Here is an 18978-nt window from a genome sequence, read left to right as displayed (position 1 = left end):
TTACTGGGCCTACCTTGTCTGCCATTGTATTCCTCATCCCACTGTCTAAGAGATTGTGCCAGACGGTTACTTGATGTATAAGTGGTAAGGATACTCATCAGTGATATTCAGACTGTCTTTTCCTAAATCTTACCTATAGCCTTCAGAAGAATCCAGCCTTCTTGAACCATCCTACAAAGAGTGATGAGCATAAAATTATCTTTAGGAAATAATCCACATCCAAGGAATGGAAGGAAAAACTTCACTAACATCTAATTTAACTTTGGCTTTAATAAGCTCAGCATCAGCTCCATGTCAAAATTCTCAATTAATTTAATGTGTGTAGATTTTTCTAAATAAAGTTTTTAAAATATCCAATCTTTCAGCAATGCTTTTTGTGCCTATCTAATTGAAATAACAGAGCCAGGACATCAGAACTGCAGAGGGTAGTCCCTCAATACTGACCCCAGCAGCTCAACCGTATCTGTTTGAGTGGGTGGATAGGCTGGGCCTGCTTTACTCTTCTCCTGCCATAGGCTACATCTCCAGTTGGAGCTGGAGAAGTGATTCCCATCTCAAGAAGATATACGCTAGTTCTGATCAAGCTAGTGTGCTAAAATAGTAATGTAGCTGCAGTAGCATGGTCAGTGGCTTGGGTTTCGCTGCTCTGAGTACATTCCCATGGGGTGGATTTGTACTCGGGGTGGTTAACCCATGCTCCAGCTGGCTGGTGCCAATGCTACCATGACTTCCCTGCTATTTTTGGCATGCTCAATCACACACCTAGCTCCAAGTGTAGAAGTATGCATAGAGTTCTTTGCTAGGATACTGCTGGCCTCTACAGAGCAGTGGGTCTTTGGACCGATCACCTCAGTGGAATGAATGGTGCTGTTAACACCTCTCTAAACTATGATTTCAGTCTGTCTGCGGACTCAGGGAGACAGCATTCCATCAGTTCCATTCAGTTCTTTTCAAGCTCTTCTCCAAAAACACGAGGAGTAGAAAATAACTATTTTTTATTAAATTTCGGATTCTGATGTTAATCACATTAATCTAAGTACTGAGGTCCTAGATGTGGGTCTATAGTGCTTATGCATCAATCCAGCCCTTTTTTCAGAAGTGGAGATAGTATTTCACTCAGTGCAGCCCTACTGGTGTGCAGAGAGATGAGGACAGAGGCATGCAAACTCTTATATGATCCTTCTGGGACCACTAGCATTGTCAACAGTGTTAACATCATCCATCATGCTTCCCTGGCTAGTCACTGCTTTAGGATTGTCTTGTACATTGTTTGGTGGCTGAAGCAAAGACAGCACTTCATCTCCTCAGATCACCTTTACTGAGAAGACACAGTGTAATTCTGATTGTTTTCAAATAGTGCCTGTGGAACATCAGCTGTTCATTGCATTTGAATTGTATCAGACTGGCCAAACTTTTTTCTTGCTCTATTAAACCACAGCAGCATCCGTTTCATTGGATAACTAAAGCTGGTGAACTTTGAAACCTAGTCAGCATGCTAAGATGGAAACAGAGTGGTCTCCTGAGAAATTTTCAGAATTGAACTTCAATTTTGTGCATATGGTTGATGAAAAAGTGAATCAGTCATGCTTCAGATCTGTATCTAATTGTATTTCCCCACACATTATTGATTTGGAACCAATTCTTTAACCTTTCCTTTTTTTCAATAATTAAAAGTAATTAAATGTTGAAAGTCAGTAAAAAGTGATCTTTAAAGAAGACTCAAATGACTGCAGTATTTAGAATTGGCCCCAGCCAGCTGTCACTACACTGCATCATCAAACATGCTATAAGGAATTATCAGAGCAATAGTACTTTGATACGTTCCTCAAATGCATTATCAGAGTGCCCTCTCTCTGATGGCCTAGCATAGATTCAGCCTGTGGGGAAACCCAATCATGAAAGAGCCGGTTAAAAAGAAATTTACACTTAGATTACATGATAGAATTATTTGAAAGGTAAGGATGGATATCAGTTTGGTCAGGCTCAATAGACCTACTAAATTCCTCTTCCAATTATGCTTTCAAGCCACAGTGAACTGGATAGTAATATTGTTGACTCTGTGGGGACTTGGCCTCTTTTCCAAATAACGTTTGTGGTAAAAGATGCCTTTTGAAATACTGTGTAAGAAAGAATGTTTGCTGAAATTTTCCATAGGATCCCAAAGTTATATATAAAATTATTTTTGCAAGGAGGGCACGGAGAAATGGCAAATAAAATTAATAAGGACAAATATGAATATATTTTTTAAATGAATGGGTCAGCGCTCCAGTGAGTGTAAATCAGCATAGCTCCATTTGAGTCAGTGGAGCATATTGATTTACACCAGTTGGGGATCTGGCATGAATATTGGCATTGGAGGTGGGTTTTTTTTAGATGACAGATTCATGAAAAAGGCTTTTTGGCATTGAAAATGTTTGTTTAAAAGTTTGCCCTTCCATCTATAATTTCCGTGTCTATATGTGACAGGGAAAAGGAAAGGATCCTTTCTGAATACTTGGTTGGAGTTTAAACACATGCTGCTTTTTTAATTTTTTTTTTATTTTAATTTTTGTAACCGAGAGAAATAAAAGTAAAGAATGTCCTGTACATCTGAAGGCCAAATTCAGGTACAATAGGATTTCCCTCAGCCAAAGGACAAATTAAAGATTTGAAGTGTGGCCAAGACTTATTCTAGCAAATCAAGGGGCCCTCCAAAGCCACTACATTTGCCTCATGTGTATCGTTCATCAGAAATGATGAACCCAAGATGTTGGTTGACAAATGCATGGGACTATGCCATTTGAGTTAATCAAATAAATGTGTTAGCTGGTAGCGGTAATAAGTTCTTATTCTCTTATGTGGATCAGCTACCTAAGGGAAATATGTGACACATACTCAACAAACATGTTAAAGAAAGCCAAAATTCGGTGTGCAACTATAGCCTACTCACATTTACCACAAATTCCTTTTCATTGCAGTGGGGAGGGATTCAGTCTCATAGGGAGTGAGTAGCAAGTAATGATTCCAGAAATAGTGTATGTTTGTGGCACTAATTAGGGAAGTAGCAGATGGAGGTTTTATGGCAAAAAGAAGCAGGAGCAACCTGCAATATGCCCTAGCCAGGAAAAGGTTGAAGTAGGAGAAATCCTGATTCTACGGGATGTTCAAGTTATTAGTCCTGATATCAACATGTGGATATCCTTTAGGTCCCAGGATATCTGCTATATTTTTGGGAGGACCCCACAGCCTTTTCCACAGAGCAGTGATCCCCTAACCATACCATGTAGCAGGATCCTCATCTCCCTGTAATGAATGAACTAAGGGGGAAAAGTTTTTTATTGACTTGAAGAAAGTTTTTGATTAAATGGAACAGCAATAAGTAGAAAAGAACTGTAATAATTTACACTTGAGATGAAAATTATTGGAAAGTACTGAGATGTATGCAGTGAAATTTTGCCTTCAGCACAGGGGTTTTTCTCTATGTTGCAACATAGGGGAAATATATAAGGCAGCACATCCCCTGTCACTCTACAGCCTACATGAAATCCTTTATATTAATACAAATAAATGTTCATAGAGTGCCAGGTAAAGCTTCAATGATTATACTGCCCATTACTTGCAGTAGGACTTCATCCAAAATCCATTTAAGATGATGGAAAGACTCACTGACCTCGGTGGACTTTGGGCCAGACCCTCTCATGCTTTATCTACTTTGGGCTAAATACTGTTCACCTTGCTCATGAGATTGTTCCTAGTGTCAGCAATAGGCATAATCCTCAGAAGTTAATGAGAAATTTGTCTGAAAACAAATGCTAATGTAAACAAATAACTGCCATGTGAGTCTTATTTCAACAATGGTCTCACAGCATTTTCATTCTTTCTTACTTCTTCAGTAATCTTTTCTATCATCTCTTGAATTTCCTGTGATCAATACATTTGTTGAATGAAGCAGTTCTCCTTTGGTCGTCTTTGAGTTCATTTGTATCCACTGCAATCTCTGCTATAGTGTTAACAGCTAGGAAAAAATGCTTCCTGCTCCTTTGAACGTTCTTTTGCATTTCCTGTTTCACTGTATTATGAAGACAAAAGTTCAGTGCATACATCTCAGTATCGTCAAATGATTTTTATCACAAGCACAATTTATTACTTACAGCTCTTTTTTAGTTATTCCTGTTCCATTTCACCAAATTTTTTCTTCAAGTCTCTTCCCTAGTTCGTTCATCACAGGGAGATGATATTCTCACATTTGGAGAATATTGATATTGCCACATTTCCTGGGCAATAAGTTGTGGAAAAGGTGTCTCTTAATGGGACTGCAGTGTCATTCCATTTATTGTGGTATCAATGGTATTGATTTCTCATTTAGGAGATTTGTGTCTTCATCTTCTTCATTACTTCATCTATATTTCCAGTACAATTTGTTTTGTTTTGTTTAAAGGGTAGTTTTCCTTCTGAGTACTTAATTCCACTGTCTGGAAGTGGTGAGTTAGTGTACATGTTTAGAACTGCTCAAAAACTTTTTACACATATAAAAAACCCAAGTCAGACAAAGAGATGTTTCCTATTAAATGGTCATTTTTAACAAGATACAATCAGGGCAAATTTAATCCGCTGTCTAAAGTTCATTTGCTTATACTCAGAATTAAGGAATGGGGAAAATTAGCTGTATATTCACTTTTTGGTCCTGGTTCCTCACTCCACTACATCACTTATACACATATGTGATTCCATTAACTTCTGGATAGCCATTGTCAAGGGCTTCATATACAACCTGTTCCAATAAAATTCGACTGCTGTAGACAGTATAGAACTAACGATGAGTATAACGTGATTTCATAGATGCAGAAATTACTTATGCCAGGCCAAAACTTTCATCACAGTCTGTAAATCACCCATTACTCATTTTGTTTATCCATCATCTGGGATTCATTTAATTCTTGCACCACACCTGATTGATAAGTATCTAGGATAACTTACCAGGGAGGGAGCACCTTCTTTCACATAATACATCATGACATTTTAAAGTATTTAATTTTTCCTTTGTCTGAATCTTATTGCCTGAATTTAGCTTATATCCTAACCCAAATATCTTTAGTAGTCATAATACAAATTATACAGTTAGGTGAAAGAATTTCCTCTGGAGTAGTGGTCCCCAACCTTTTTGTCTGGCGGGTGCCAGACGAAGGACCACTGCAGCGGCGGGGCACCCGCCAAAATGCCGCTGAATTTCGGTGGCATTTCGGCGGCGACACCTCTCGATGACGCTGCTTGCCGTCGACAAGTGACGTCATCGAGAGGCATTGCCGCTGAAATTCAGGGGCGACACCTCTCGATGACATCACTTGTAGACAGAAAGCGGCGTCATCGAGAGGCATCCCTGCCGAAATTTGGGGGCGATGCCTCTCGATGACGTCACTTGACGATGGCAAGCAGCGTCATTGAGAGGCGTCCCTGCCGAAATGCCGCTGAAATTCGGCAGCATTTTAGCGGGTGCTCTCCCATGGGCCAGGACGTGGGCGCATTAAGATGCCCCCATGGGTGCCATGGCACCCACGGGCACCGCGTTGGGGACCCCTGCTCTGTAGGTTGCAAATGTTTCTCCAAATTCACAACTGCCAAGTTGTGTCCAAATCTGTGTATGTACACTGCCCAGCACAATTGGACCATGACTTCTTGGCATTATTGTAATAGAAAAAAACAAATAATCAGAATTTTTTGCTTGGAATTCAAATCAGAGCTAACGTCTAACCTAGTCTTAAAATATCACTAAATGTTGTATTGCTATTATGCTATTATATTCTATATAAAAGTACATACATTCCATTAGTGCCCCAGCTTTTGGCAAAGTCTCTGTAGTGTGTTAATAGTGGATTTTGTTCAGTGTTTACTCGTAACACAGATTTGTACTCTGTATTAATTTCTCAAAACTGTTACATTTATTGAGGATATTATCTGATTTTCTTTTAATACCAAGATGTGTGTAGATGTGAAAATGGCATACAGCAGCTTTAAAATTTAGCTAATTCATTAGCTATCCTGGTGATCTTTACTTAGTGAAAGATTATATAACAATATTTGATCTACTGCCAGCCTTAGAATGCTCTGTACTATATGCTCCTTAGAAATCTTGGATGAGATTCTCACTTTACCTTAGCTTCCTTGACCTGATATAGAGGGGTGGAGCAGCCTAAAGGAACCCCAAAAGCCCTGCATCTGGATGTGGGAAAATTCCCCTAGGGTAAAAATTAAGATAACCATGGTCTGTCTTCCAACACTTCCCCATTAAACCATGGTATAGGGGGCATGCTATGGGTGGGGCAGAAGATGAGAAAGGCATGTTGGGGCAGGGCAGAGTGGAGTGGGTAAAGCCTTCTATATCTTAGACAGCCCTCCTTTTCTCAAGTTACAAAGGGCTGACCAGTCCTGCCCCTGGAGTAACCCAGAACTGGGAACATGCAAAAGAAGCTAATGCATAGACTCTTACCGCTCGTGTTGGGGTGTAACCTTGCAATTTCCCTTGAAACTAGATGGACACTTTTTTCAAGAGAGGTAGTTGAAATACATCATCAACAACAGGCAATAGGAAGTCCTGTTTTGTACCTTTTTATTCTTTCTCTTTCTAAGTGTCCTACTCTGTAACCCTTGCTCATGCTACGTAGTGCTAATTCATCAATAGGACTTGTTAGAGGGGTTTCCCTTCAGCCTCTCCTCTGGTTCTTGTCACACAGAGAGAAAGCAGAAGACCAAAAGTCCGAAGTGCAGGCAATTCAATGTTTATTGGGGTTAGTTCCAAACAAGCATATCCATAGCTCTACATTCCAACAGAGTCTGTTTCCCAGTGTCCTGTTCCCAGCTTTGACACCACAGAGCATTTACCCCATAATCCCCTTCCCAGCTCTGATGCCGCAGAGCTTTGCCTCTGTCCCATTCCCACCTCCTCCTTCTTAGCAGTCCCAAGTATACTTGCCATGCACTCCCACAGTCCCATCCCTTACAATTTAGGGTCATGTTCCATTTTGGGCCTGGGGTCTTCATCCCACCCTTTTGTACCCCATGGGAGGGGTAAGGAGTGAGGTTGTGCTACGGTCAAGGATGGGCATTTCTTTGGTCTTTTAGTGTTTTAAACCTCCCCCCACCCCAAACAACCAGCCCCTACTGACTGGTTGCTTGATTTTTGCCTTGAGATAGGGTTGAGGCAATCTTAAAGTGTGCTCTGAGTAACACTTTAACTGCTCTTATCTGTTCCCATTGTACTAACAAATCGGGCTGACTAGGCAGAAGCAACATCACAGTGTCTTTGTCCCTTGTTTACACATTTTAGTAGAAGAGTATCAAAAAGTCAAACCCAAAATTCTATCCCAGGCTAACAAACAGACCTATATACTAACAGGACTATGCGAAGGAAGTAAGGATAATGGAGTTAGGTCCTTAATTGCTCATTTCTGTGCTGCTACATGTTGACATTATTAACATACCTTCTAAATGATTACTTTTCTTAGTGACAAACCATGTTTCAACTCACAACTGGAAAGATAGACAAAAAAGTTACATTGAAAGAAAGCTATATTATCAATTTAAGAGTGAAATTTTGCTCTCCATGTAGAAGGTCAATACAAAGACTTCTGCACCACTGAAGAACTGAATTGAGGATGAACTTGGAAAAATGCATGAATGCCTTTGCAACCTATTTCAGAGTGGTAGCCGTGTCAGTCTGTATCAGCAAAAAGAACAAGGAATACTCGTGGCACCTTAGAGACTAAATTTGTTAGTCTCTAAGGTGCCACAAGTACTCCTCGTGATTTTTGCAACCTGTGTGATCCATGGAATGGTTGTCCACCCTGGCACAGCATGGGCTAACAATGAAGCCATAATGAAAGTAAGCTGGGTGCTGGGCCAGTGTTAGGGTCACAGGATCCACATTCACACAGATTTGTGCATCCATCTCCTGTCATTTTTTAGCCAACCCTCTTTTAATCTTTCTTCTTAATTTACTCCCTCTACTTCCTTAAATATTTCTGTGGTTCTTCTCTGAACTCCCTTCCAAATTTGCCTCTATCTTTTTGATAGTAAGAGGTTCAGAATTGAATGCAATATTCCATGTGTGCTCTCACCAGCAATGTAGTAAGACACATTATCATTTTGCTGATTATAGATCTCAGAAAATTCAGCACAAACCTGGCCTTATTTACTTCAGTAGCATAATGCAATCTTGTATCTAATTTGCTATCTACTATCACTCCCAGGTCTCTTTAGCCATCACTACTTTCTAGGTTTCTCCCTTCATTGAGTTTGTTTGTGATTTCTGGATTATTTTCCCCCAATGTATTAGTGTACATTTTACCAAGCATCTCTCTCTCTCTCTCTCTCTCTCAATTCTGACCATATTTCTAACCTCTCTTGTTAAATTGGTCCCATTGCTTCTATCAAAAAAGACAGTTTCTTTATATCCATATCCTTATGGAATAAAGCATTTAAATAAAGACAGTAGAGAAGTGAATGGTGATCAGATGATATTATAGTGAAGGATTTTTATCTATTATAATATTTGTAAAAATATTTTGATGTGGACAACCTAGCAGCTGAGACTGAATGAGATATAAACAAAAACAGTACTTTGGAGCTTCTTATACTGGCTTCTTTAAAATAACTACTTTCACACCCAATATATGGGCTTAATTTTTAAACATGGTTGCCTAAAGTTAACCAGCTAAATATTCATTTCAGGCACCGTGACCTTAGGTACCACATCTGAAAATTAGGACACTGAATTGCTGTCCTGATGGACCAAGCAAGGTGCAAGAATGGCACTCAGCAAAAAGTACATCAATTATTAACCCAGCTGATTTCCACTTTGAGGTTTGCCAGCAGTCTGATGATTCAGGGAAGTTAAAGAAGGATTGAGAATTCATTCATCAGATACGGAAGACTAAAATGTTAATACTGCAGCCCTGGAATTGACCTACATTTCCTAGGTTAAAAAACTGGTAGAGTGGATTAAAGAGACATGGCAATTCTTGAAAGAGTAGCTTTCAAAAGAAGAGTTTCCTTATTTTTAGTGTTTGAAACTCCTGGGATTATGATGTCTGGGGAACCTGGTGGAACACTGCTGGATGTATTTGTTGTTAGAGCTGGTTGAAAAATGCCATTTTTTCTCTCCGAAAACTTTGGAGAAAAATAGCTTTTGTTTTTCCCTAAACTTCCAGATTTTTTTTTCTTTTAAAAAAACAAAAGCTATTTTTTTCAGTTTAAAAAAAATTGGGAAAATTTCTGGGTTTGGAAAACCATTAAACCCATCTTTTTTACCAAAACTTGAAAATTTTGTTTTAATCAAAAAGCCATTTATTTCAATGTGATCTATATGTATGATGAGAGTTTCCAAAATCTGTGTGGCATTTCTTTTGTCCACATGCTGTGTTTTGCCTATCATCTACCCTTAATTTCCTGTGGATGTTTCCCTTTCTCAGTTTTCTTAAGAATCAAGAAGTGAACAAATGTTGATGATAGAATGAATAATGTACTTAACTTTATATTTGTATTCAAAACTTATTTTCATAACTATAAAGGGACGAGAACAGCCCTCCTGTGTACAATACTATAAAATCCCTCCTGGCCAGAGACACCAAAATCCTTTTACCTGTAAAGGGTTAAGAAGCTCAGGAAACCTGGCTGACACCTGACCCAAAGGACCAATAAGGGGACAAGATACTTTCAAATCTTGGTGGGGGGAAGGCTTTTGTTTGTGCTCTTTGTTTTTGGGGGTGGTTCGCTCTTGGGACTAAGAGGGACCGGACATCAGTCCAGGCTCTCCACATCTTTCTGAACAATTCTCTCATATTTCAAACTTGTAAGTAACAGCCAGGCAAGGTGTGTTAGGTTTAACTTTGTTTTCTCAACTTGTAATGTTCCTTTTTGCTAAGAGGATTTACCTCTGTTTGCTGTAACTTTGAACCTAAGGCTAGAGGGGGTTCCTCTGGGCTCTATGAATCTGATTACCGTGTAAAGTTATTTTCCATCCTGATTTTACAGAGATGATTTTTACTTTTCTTTCTTTAATTAAAAGCCTTCTTTTAAAGAACCTGATTGATTTTTCCTTGTTTTAATTTCCAAGGAGATTGGATCTGGACTCACCAGGAATTGGTGGGGGAAAGGAGGGGGGATGGTTAAATTCTCCTTGTGTTAAGATCCAAGGGATTGGATCGGTGTTCACCAGGGACTTGGTGAAGAAGTCTCTCAAGACTTTCCAGAGAAAGGAGTCAGTATTTGGGAGTGGTGGCAGCAAAACCAGATCTAAGCTGATAGTTAAGCTTAGAGGTGTTCATGCAGGTCCCCACATCTGTACCCTAAAGTTCAGAGTGGGGAAGGAACCTTGACAGTATCATAATAGAAATATTATGTATTATATATGGTCTGCATAAGGTACTGATCCTACATTGTGGAAATCTGCACAGGCACAGCAATCTGCACATGTGTTATACAAGGTAAGATTGGGACCTAAGTCAAGAGTACTTCCCATAAACATTCAAAGGGTCAAGCAGCAGAAGCTTTGAAGTTTTGTGTAGGGTTGCCAATCCTCCAGGATTGCCCTGGACTCTCCAAGAATTAAAGATTAATTTTTAATTAAAGATTATGTCATGTGGTGAAACCTCCAGGAATATGTCCTACCAGAACTGGCAGTCCTAGTTTTGTGGAACCACACATTCAGATCCTGCAAGGTCGACTTTGTCCTTATCCATTCCATAAATTCAGCTGACTTTAACTTAATAAGCAGAATCGTTTAGATGAGACTTTAAAAATTGAGGTCTCTCTTTTTTGTGTGCCAGTTAAAGATCTTATGGAATTTTATTTTTGAAAGATTATTGATTTGTTTCAATGTATAGGCTAAAATTTCCCCTTCCCCTCATTGTTATGCTATTTGCCACCCCACTGTTGGCTGAATTTCATTGGTTAATTGTGCATATATAGTTTATATAAACCTAACATACTTATATTTTAAGTATTTCCTATCCTTTCCCCAAAGTACTAACAGAGCTATACATTAAACTGAGTAGGTTTGGGGGTAAGGTTTGATGGTTTAAAAATAATGTATCAGAAAACCTAAATCAATTTTCATAATTCATCTTCTTCAGGAGTAAATGTCAAGGACACTTTCAAAAATGATGCTTCTCTACTCATGATCACAGATACTGAACCAATCCAGTTCACAGTAACACTACTTGATTTTAAATGTGAAAGATGTGGAAATTAGAAATTCTTCCATGCCATCTACTTGTGCTTTTCCAGTAAAAGATTTTCCTTACAAATCCCAAAACTGTATTGTATCAATACCATCATTTTTCAGAGCAGGACCTACTAAATTTCCCAAACATTTGTCTTTAAAAGATCTACCCACTTAATTACTTGGCTATCCATTATTTTTTGTGCAAGAGCTGACTTCTCATTACATATCTAAGTAACTATTCTTGAAATTACACACATTGTATATAACCATTAGTCACTGGAATTGATCCAATTCTTCTTCATGATTTCTGACCAGCTGTTAATTTGATAAATTTCTCCCAAATCTCCTCAAACAGATTGTTGTGCTGTAACACACATATGATATATCAGCTGTTGAGTCAGAGGAATAATACATATTTAGACAGATAATGCAATTATTAAAGACTGTGAATGAATTCCTAGATGACAGTGATGATAAAGAATTAACTATATTGATTTACAACTAGAAAATATGCACCTCAAGGGTATTGGAATAACAACCATGACACTGCTTATTTCTAATACTCATACCAAGGCCATTTAATCAAATACCAAAATTATCTGAAGCAATGTATACAGAAATTGGAACTGGACAAACTATTCTAACAAAAACAACGAGGAGTCTTTGTGGCACCCTAGAGACTAACAAATTTATTTGGGCATAAGCTTTTGTGTGTTAGGACCCATTTCATCAGATGCATGGAGTGAAAAATACAGGAGCAGGTATAAATATACGAAAGGATGGGGGTTGCTTTACCAAGTGTTGCTTTATCAATTATAGCAGGATACCAAGGGAGGAAAAATAACTTTTGAAGTGGTAAGAGAGTGGCTTATTACAGACAATTGACAAGAAGGTGTGAGTAACAGTAGGGAGAAATTAGTATTGGGGAAATTAAGTTTAGGTTTTGTAACGACCCAACCACTCCCAGTCTTTATTCAGGCCTAATTTGATAGTATCCAGTTGGCAAATTAATTCCAGTTCTGCAGCTTCACCTTGGAGTCTGTTTCTGAAGTTTTTTTGTTGAAGAATTGCCACTTTTAGGTCTGTTATTGAGTGACCTTGGTATCCTGCTGTTAATTGATTTATCTCATTAGACTGACCTCACACCTGGTAAAGCAACCCCCATCCTTTCATGTATTTATACCTGCTCCTGTATTTTTCACTTCATGCATCTGATGAAGTGGGTTCTATCCCATGAAAGCTTATGCCCAAATAAATTTGTTAGTTTCTAAGGTGCCAAAGGACTCCTCGTTGTTTTTGCTGATACAGACTAACATGGCTACCACTCTGAAACCGATTCTAACACACTATCTTGCCTAGAAAAACTAAAATGGATATATTTGAACTTTTATAATGGGTAGTAGTAGTAAGCAATAAATAATTGAGTAATTATTAGTAAGCACCCAGATAGGTGCACTGTTCAGAGAAAATAATTTAGCCAATGAATCTAGTTCTTTTTTCTTTGTTTGTATTATCCATGAAATGAATTGTTTTTGAAAATGTAGTCATTATTGACAAACTCTTTAAGATAACATTTCAGCCTAAGGGTTGTCTGTGAAGACTTCAACTGTTCATTATTCATTAACTATGTTACTGGTCACCTATGTCATATAATATTGTTTCTGCTCCCTGATTGGATTATAAATATTTTATAAACAAGAGGAAGGAAATCCAATCAATTTTAATATGGCTGCTTAGATTTTTCTGGCATGAACAATAACACTGGTTGTGAATACTGTCAAGGAGAATTTGTAGGTTTAAATACAATACATATATGTGAATAGTTTTTGTTTTGTTGTGTTTATCCACCTAACAGAAGTTTATCTCCACAATGTCTTTTTCAACCATGAAAAGCATGCTTACCGTCATCGCCGTACATCTAGAACACTTGTAATGTGCCTTGTTTTCACTACAAAAATGTATTATGTTAGAACATGACATTAAAGAGTCAAAATAATGAATACAATGCTGATCATAGCTTTGCAGTCAGTGTAGTGAGAGCAGGTTGTATCCAGCAATATATCAGACCGTCATAGTTACACCCTAGTCATAGCAGGGCTGTTAAAGGGTAATTTATATATATATAAATATATATATATATATACACTTACTTTTTGTCCTGCTATATATTTATTCCATTTTTTATAAAACATTATAAATAATAAATAATGTTATCTTTATAAAAGGTATTAAAGCAAAAAATATTTGTCAACTCAACAACAGTTATTCTTGAAATATTTTTACGTAAGTCTTTATTGTCAGAACACTTTAACTGAGTATAGGCAAAGAAAAAGAGGGGAGGAGTTAAGCAGCTGTGTCTCTCCATTATTATTTTCTCTCTCTCTCTCCCCCTCTCCCAAAATGGTATTGATAGAGATGATGCAAAGCTCCATTTGGTCTTCACACTTGGAGAGAAAGATAAAGAGGAAAGCAAAATTGTATAGGCAGCCACCCGTTGCATGCCCTGAAAAGTTTTAAAACAAAAGGGTGAACTGAACATGGTAACAAATTATACTTGGCCTGCTGCTTCCTGCAGTCTCAGAGAGATGGTCAGGCTGTCCCTACACTGTAAGGCATAGCAGGGTTCACCAGCATCGTTTCCCCAATTCTCAGGAGTTCTTCACTGTGCAAAGGATAGGGATATTGTCATGAGCACTCCCCTGTGTGCTCGCTTGCGTGTTTGCTCTTTCTCTGTCACACACACACACACACACACTCACTCATGCTCACATACCCGAAGCTTGGGAACTGCCTCAGTTTTGCTGCAGCCAGCTGTGTAAATGCTCAAGGCCAGGTGGGTCCAGAAGTTTATCAGTGGATAGCTATGTAATTCCTCAGCAGAGCTGATCAGAACATTTTTTGGCAAAATATGGTTTCGCTGACATATGCTGTTTCATCGAAGCCAAAATGGTCCATAGAGACATACTGATTACAACAAATTTTTTGATGGGAAAGTTTCTGAGGTTAAGGGTGGAGTCTCCAGAGAGAGAGGAGAATCGAAATCCTGACCTTTTCAATATGAAAACAGATGTTTTGACACAATTCCATATTTATGGAAAATATTTGAAAGGTTTTGTCTTCAGTCCAGTGCAGAATGAAAACAAATTTTGAAACCTAGAAAGTTGTCATAAAAACTAATTGTTGTTCATTGTCAAGCTCTATCCCTTGGGTACCCCATTAACTACACACTAGAATTTATGGGGCATCTCTCATAGCTTGTAGCTGTCAGGACCAAATTCAGATGTGATCTAAGCAGCTGTAACTCCATTAACATTGATGAATTCAGAGGATTATTTTTAATTAGGAGTTCTACCTTACTACCTTCTCTTCTTTCTTTACAATATTCTTCCCTGCTTTACCTTCCCCTCACCCCCTTCTTTCTTCTGAGTTTTCTGTTCTAATTACCTATACTTTCCTTTTCACTTTTAGTTCTTTTTTTCTTCCTTGATTTCTCTTCCTCAGCTGTTGCCCATTCCACTTGTCTCGCTTGTCTCCTTACAGTTACATCTATTTTCCTTGTACAGCTTACACACCTTTACCACTACACTCCTCAACTGCATTACCCCTCACTTCAGTCATCATCCTTCACCCTCATTTATCTCTGTCACAGATCTGGCTAGGTGCTCCCTGATGGCTGCAAAGGGAATTCAAGTGTCTAGGTCCCTTCGTACTTCAAGCCTCCAGAGCCTGAACAGAGCTCAGACACTGCCCTAATCTTGAGGGTCCGTAGGCACATGTGAAGTACAGATGCTGTGTCTAACACTGCATTCTGTGAGCTGGAATCTGCTGTGCAACTGCCTAGTCTATGGGCTCAGTGCTGATCCACTTCAAGTTGTGAGCCTTCCAGTTTACCACGTAACTCTCAGGAGGCACATGGCAATTGCAAAGCGCGCGCACACACACACACACAAACACTTTGCACAGATTCGAACATCACTGCTCTTTTATGCTTAATCATATAAATCACAAGAGAGTATATTTAGAAAGCAAACATCCTAACCACAAGGCTCTTTACTAGCTCTTCCTCCTGTGGGTCTTGGAGCTCATTCAGGCAGAACTTCCCCTGCCTCATAAAGCTTCAATTAATTAATGAATTGTTAGTACACTGCACACACAGTTACCCTGTCTGTGGAAATGGAGCTTGCAGCTGATGAAAAAACATGACAGACTGATTTCAGTGCTATCTGGTTCTAATTGCCCATTTACAGCTTCCCACAGTTACACCCCTAGTTTCTTAGGGTATCCTGTAGTTTGCTTTCCAAGTGATTCCCTTTTTCTCACTCAGATATATATCTTGCTTTCCAGTATATTTCCAGACTTTCTGTCATCGTATATTCATTTCCTAACTGCATGATTAGCATCTGCTGCTTACTCATTATTTGTTGTTGGTGTATGTATATATATTCTTGTCTATTGAAGTTAAGATATTGCTTGCTCAGTTAAAAGAGTGAGGTACTGTGTTAAAAATCACTATATCTTCCTTAACAAGTTTAGCAAGCTTGCTTTTTTCCCTTCTTAACATGACCATAGAGCTGCGGGAAGCAGCATAGGACACAGGGACTTGCTGGCTGCTGCTTCCCGCAACTCCCATTGGCCTGCAGATGGTCAATGTAAACACTGTCTCGCGGCCCGCCAGCAGATTACCCTGATGGGCCGGGTGCAGCCCGGCTGCAGGTTGCTCACCACTGCCATAAAGCAATAGTTCAAGAGTGAGTTAGGTCTTATCATAGAATCAGAAGATTAGGTTTGGAAGAGACCTCAGGAGGTCATCTAGTCCAACTCCCTGTTCAAAGCAGGACCAACCCTAACTAAATGTATTAAAGTCTGGTTCATAGGTCAATACGCTTAAGCTGCTGAAAATGACCAAAGACACCAAATCCATCAGCTCTTTCTTTTTACGACCTTCCAGTCTCCTCTATCAAGAGAATTCCTAGCCAGCTCCTCCAGCTGACCAGAAACCCCTGTCAGGTGATTTTTTGTTGTTGTTTCCAAGGTGACTTCTCCTTTGACAAACCAATTCTCATGGGCGTGAGCTATATTGTTATTTAAAGAAATTACATTTCAGTGTTTGAGCATTTTATGTCAATAACACTCTTTTGCCACCAGCCTTTAGAATTTCAGAGGTAAACAGGCAATAGAGAAGGCAAAAGACTGCACATTCAAAGTGGAGTTCCAGCTTGGTAAAGATACATACAAAAAGTTCATAATCTCACAAAGAATTCATAAATTGTACTGACAGATTCCCCAATAAGTCACCATCTCCACACTTACTCCCAGATCCGCACTCACCCCACTGTGCTGCAACCCCTTTCCTCTTCTTCTTCCCTGTGAAAACACCTCCCTGCTCCTGCTCAACTTGTGCAACAAGAATTCTCTTAGAGTTTCCCCTTCACAGGAAGTCCCCCATCCCCAGATCGCAGAAAATATTCCTTCTAATCCCTCCCCTGTTGCAGTAAGATCTCCCCTTTCCAGATCTCTCTTGCTCCATAAGTAAAATTTCAAATTTAGAGATGCAGAAGAGGTTATAGAGCACTGCCATTTTAATCAACTTTCTAACACAAACATCCTTTTCCTCCTACCCCAAATATGCTACATTTATACTCAAGTAATAGTACTGTGTACAATATCACCTGAGCTCTATGCTCTGTCAACCCTCTAAGCAAGAGTTCCTCAGTCCAAGCCCCAGGACAATTCCCCACTCCTGATCTTCAATGTGTTGCACTACTGTAATGCATTATAGGTCACGCGTCCTGTCATAAACAGATAGTTAAGGGTTAATGTCTCTTTTACCTGTAAAGGGTTAAGAAGCTCAGTAAACCTGGCTGACACCTGACCAGAGGACCAATAAGGGGACAAGATACTTTCAAATCTTGGTGGAGGGAAGTCTTTTGTTTGTGCTCTTTGTTTGGGGGTTGTTCGTTCTCGGGACTAAGAGGGACCAGACATCAATCCAGGCTCTCCAAATCTTTCTGAATCAGTCTCTCATGTTTCAAACTTGTAAGTATAGCCAGGCAAGGCGTGTTAGTCTCATTTTTGTTTTCTCAACTTGTAAATGTCCCTTTTTGCTGAGAGGATTTTACCTCTGTTTGCTGTAACTTTGAACCAAAGGCTAGAGGGGGAGTTCCTCTGGGTCATAAGAATCTGATTACCCTGTAAAGTATTTTCCATCCTGATTTTACAGAGATAATTTTTACCTTTCTTTCTTTAATTCAAAGCTTTCTTTTTAAGAACCTGATTGATTTTTTTCTTTCTTGTTTTAAGTACCCAGGGAATTGGGTCTGGACTCACCAGGAGTTGGTGGGGGAAAGGAGGGCGGAATGGTTAATTTCTCCTTGTGTTAAGATCCAAGGGGTTGGATCGGTATCACCAGGGACTTGGTGGAAAAGCCTCAAGGCTATCCAGGGAGGGGAAAGTTTTGGGGGGACAGGGAGTGTGCCAGACACTGGAATTCTGGCTGGTGGCAGTGTTACCGGATCTAAGCTTGTAATTAAGCTTAGAAGTGTCAATGCAGGTCCCCACATCTGTACCCTAAAGTTCAGAGTGGGGGAGGAAACCTTGACACGTCCCATGTGGAAAATCAAAGGGAGGTTGTTGGCCTCCTGTACATCGAAGCATATGGTGAGCAGGGAAGGGGAGGGAGTATGATGTTGGTGAGGAATCACTCTTAAATAAACAGGCAAACTTTTTCTTTCAAAATGTAAATGTTTTGGTTAAGCATACTAGAGAGACAAGGAGGGTGTAGTATTGGACCAATTTCTGCTGGTAAGAGAGACAAGCTTTCGAGCTACACACCATTCTTCAGGTCTGGGAAACTTACTCAGAGTGTCACAGCTAAATACAAGGTGGAACAGACTGTTTAGCATACTTAGTCAACACATATTTCAAGGAACTATTCATGGTGAAGTGGCCTGTTGACATCCCTCCAGCCATAGGGTGTTGGGGTAGAGGGGAGAAACTAAGGGGAGGGTAATAGTACCAGGTTATAGATTGTTGTAATTAGCCATAAATCCAGTACCCCTATTCAGTCCATGATTTTTAGCACAGTTATGAATTTAAGTTCCCAGGCTCATCTTTTGAAAGCATTGTGCAGGTTTCCTTTGAGGATGAGCACTGATAGGTCAGATATAGAATGATCGCTTTGTGAAAACTGTTCACCCATAGGTGATAGCGTGTTTTTGTCTTTTATCATTTTCCTGTGTAAGTTCATTCAAGAGCATAGTGATTGTCTGGTTTCACCCACATAGTTGCTACTGGGGTGTTTGGTGCTCTGGAGGAGGTACACCACATGTTGCAATAGGCATCTATAGGGCCCATGACTAGCCCAATGTCCAGTGTGCTTCAGCAGCAGTGGCAGTAAAAGTTGTGGACTGCAAACTGCCACCTGCAGGGAGAACTTCCTGGTTCCTGCCAGAAAGTACCCTCCTTCTTCCCAGAAGGAAGTTTCAGCACTGACTGAAGTTGGGATCATGAGGCAGGCAAGCAGAGAGGAGGCTGCTGAACTGAAATCCTGTTCTATGTTTCCTTACAAGTAGGACCAAAAAGGGTGTAAAGAGCACCCTGAAAGGAGATTATATGTTGTAAAAGGAGAACACTGGCTTGTTTCTTTTGGGGTTTAGTTATTTTGGGAATTAGAACATATTTATAAGTGACTGTTATACAAAGTGCCTCTTCCCCAGGTGACTTCTATAACTATGGTTGAAAAAATAAAATAAAATAAAAAGTTAAAATTAAATTACCATTAT

Source organism: Mauremys mutica, chromosome 2, assembly GCF_020497125.1.
Source record: "Mauremys mutica isolate MM-2020 ecotype Southern chromosome 2, ASM2049712v1, whole genome shotgun sequence".
In the NCBI taxonomy this organism is placed as follows: Eukaryota; Metazoa; Chordata; order Testudines; family Geoemydidae; genus Mauremys; species Mauremys mutica.
Note: the sequence above shows the minus strand (reverse complement) of the source record.